This window comes from Phyllobates terribilis, unplaced genomic scaffold (genome assembly GCF_046119375.1).
Source record: "Phyllobates terribilis strain yellow unplaced genomic scaffold, ASM4611937v1 Scaffold_2__4_contigs__length_985480577, whole genome shotgun sequence".
In the NCBI taxonomy this organism is placed as follows: Eukaryota; Metazoa; Chordata; class Amphibia; order Anura; family Dendrobatidae; genus Phyllobates; species Phyllobates terribilis.
This window is the reverse complement of record NW_027362762.1, coordinates 157,528,922-157,532,478: the sequence shown is the minus strand read 5'-3', so window position 1 is coordinate 157,532,478 and position 3,557 is coordinate 157,528,922.

Sequence of the window (3,557 nt, the reverse complement as noted above, 5' to 3'; positions counted from 1 at the left end):
GTCCAGTCCAGACTCAGGGAGCTCAGGTTAGTGAGCCCAAAACGTGCCGACGCCATAAGAGCGGTGAAGAGTAGCGAGGCCTACTGCCAGTGTGAAGCCTAGTGAGGGCCCCGAGCGTGGCCGAAGGCGAGTGGAGTAAGCAAGCTGCATAGGGGGCAGAGGAGCTTAACCAGCTCACCTCACAAGCATAAAAAGGACACCGGGTCCACGTCTACAAGGATCTCTACGACCAGCAGAAACAACCGGGACCCCTGGCGAACTATATGTCCCAGGAACACCAAAACCTGACTGCTATACCAGGGTCAGGAGTTACTGAGGCCCAAGAGACCGGGGAGTGTGATCTCCAACAGAAGGCCCTACCACCAGGTCAGTCGGTGCAAGACAGAGACCAAGTTAGGCCTAGCTCCAGGCAGGTCACAAACTTATCAGGAAAAGGCAAGAAGCAGGAGGCCCCACATCCGCTCACTGGGGAGAGTCCTGAAATGCACCCTTCACCCTACAGTGCCCTGGATCGTGCCTGAAACAGCAGCAGTAAAGGTACTGAAGTGAACTGTTGTGAGTGTGCCTATTCTTCTTCTGACCCGGCTGGGTCCCCTCGGTCCTGCATCCCTTCTCCTACGCTGCCCTGAGGCCCCGCTCCACCTGTGGGGAGCCACCCCAACTAAGCGGCCTGATCACCGGCCTCAGAGGACTGTAGCAGAGCTGGTGATCCTCACCAGACAACACGGGTGGCGTCACAAATTTTCCCCTTTCCCATACACCTTTTCCCCAATTAATTGCTTTTTAAGAGTGACCCCAGGGTACGGCCTCGGGAGCCGGCCACCGCGGCATCCAACCAAAACTAACAGCAAGGCCCGGGCGCCGAGTCGTCCCCATCCCCTGGACGCGTCACACACATCTTTTTTAGGCGGACATGCTCCATAACCTGAAAAAGTGCTAAATAAATACAAAAACAAATAAACATATGCGCTGCAATTTTAAACGACATACTGTGCACATGAGGCACCCCAGGGGTCCGGTTGCCACAGTGGCATTGCCTCCCTCACAAGAGGTGATGCCATGCCTGGAAGCAAGCAGGGGTCCCCTAATCAGGTTTTACTAAGCATGCAACACTTTCCTGGCTCCAGACCAGCAAGGGGAGTTCCTCCTCTTAGCAACAGGGATCTGGAGGCGGGGTTAGTTAGTCTTAGTGTGAGGAGTTGAAGTCAGGACGTCGAGGAGAGAGGAGCTGGGGACTGGAGCTGTGCGGCAGCTCACCCCAGAAGAACCAGCACAGAAGAACCGGACACCGGAGTCCGAGGCTGTGGGGCACTGAAGGCCCAGCAGCAGAGAAACCGGAGGGCAGGAGACTGCAGGACTCCTGGCCCCATCAGACGCCCGGGGGCTCAGCAGCACAGAGGGCCCAGCACCGCCACGTGGAATCGATGCACCAGCTAGGCCCGAGCTGCCTGCCATACGGGTGAGCACAGAAACGTTGCACTCAGGGACGAGGGCCATCGCACAGCTACAAGCAGCAGGACCAAAGAGTTTAGTGGAAAGGGAAGGCCTCCAACTTCACCTGGCAAGGAGGATTCTTTACTTGCTTCCAGGCTGCCCGGACTTCCACTTCTAGCCAGTACCCTAGTCCCGGGTTGTCTAATCACCACCAGTAAAGCTAAGAGGAAACCGCCAATAAGTTGTGGACTGATTATTGCTGCGCCATCAATCCATGCACTACAACGCCCAGCATAACCCATAACATCTACACTGCCCTGGAGCTAAGCTCTACCTGTGGAGAGCCACACCATCCTTGCTGCAGTAACATCAGCTCCAGAGGACTTGCTCTGCAGCGGCGGCTCCCTTAGCCGCATACCACAGGTGGCGTCACAAACTTTATACAATCACTATAAATCCCCAATCAATAACCCCTTTTTATTGACCGCCCTGGCTCACGGACCGGGTCACCGCCACTGTGATATCCCCCAGCATCTTCCGGCCCGGCACTGGGTACCCCACGGCCCAGGGGGCGCGTCACACATCTTCAGACTTTTCAACCACTCACTAGTTTATTCAATACAATTTGAAAAAAACAAAAGACAAGCAACAAAGACGTCAATAAAATATCTGAAATGACCCTGCAAAAGACACTACAGGAAAAAAAACGCTGGCATTTCCTGAAGTGTCTTCTGTTTGAAAAACTCATTGGGATCACACATTTGTAAAATTTTGTCGTGTGCCCATACCCAGAGACTGGGAACATGGCGGTATGTTACCTGTGGCATCGATAGATGATAGATAGATAGATAGATAGATAGATAGATAGATAAATGCGCCACGGGTAACATATAGATGATGTGAGGTGCATATAACATGTATGGATACAAGAACATTGTGGATAATATAAGTTGATAAAAATTAAGCTCTGAGAGGGTGATTAATGTATTATGTGCTGAACATAGCCCACAGATCGCTTCTCTGCAGATGGCTAATCTGATTTTACCATTCAGGGTACGTGGCCACGATTAAGAGCCGCTGCTGGTTTGACTCTACATGTTTATACAGCGCCAAACCCGCAGCGCCAGATGTTACAGCATAGTGGATGGGATCTCTAGAAATCCCATGTCTGCTATGAGTGCATCTGAGGCTGCGGTTCACCCGCGGACACTGACATGCGGCGCGTCTTTCAGGACCACAGCATGTCAAATTCTCTTGTGGAGTCGCTAGTCTGCGCAACAGAAATTTGACCACTAGAAAGTTGTGAATGCTGTAAATCTGCATGGATCAGTGAACACATGTGGATTTATCTGCGTTCGACAGAATGCAACGTTTGGGACGCAGAAAAAATATGCCATGCAAGGCAGCTCATGTACCCAGACCTGACCAGACATACACAAGCAGCATTATATATATATACACACATATCATATAAATACACACACACTATGTCCACCTGCACGCATGTACCTACAGAGAAACACACTGTAAAATGTGTAATACACTATACACACAATATTACATATACCATATACACACTGTCATGTACACTATATACTACGTGCTATTATGTACACTATATATTAATTATATACCCACTTAGATACACTATATACCATATTCATACTATTTACTAGTATAAACTCTATATACTACATACATTTACACAAGCTATATATTGTATACAGACTTGGATATACTCACCTAGGCTGAGGTCGGTCTCCAGAAGCAGTCGGGGTCTTCACACACCGGGCGCCCCCAGTACAGCAGTCATGAGCAGAGGTGAATGGTCGGCAGGATATTGGTGACACAGAAGGACTGAGAGCCGAGCGGCCTCCTGTCACTGCCTCTACACACAGCACAGCTGCCATGTCTGCCCTCCCCCTCCATCTGTCCCGACTGCCTGTCTAGTGATGACTGGAGAGGGAGGGGACAGGACATGGTTTATACACAGGCGCCTGTGGGGCAGTGACACTGCTATGGAGGTGGAGAGCCTGTGTACTGGGGAGCTGGGGCTCCCTCCTGCCCCCCATACTGCCGGCATCTGCAGACTTCTCACAAATCACTCAGTCTCTGATGCCGCC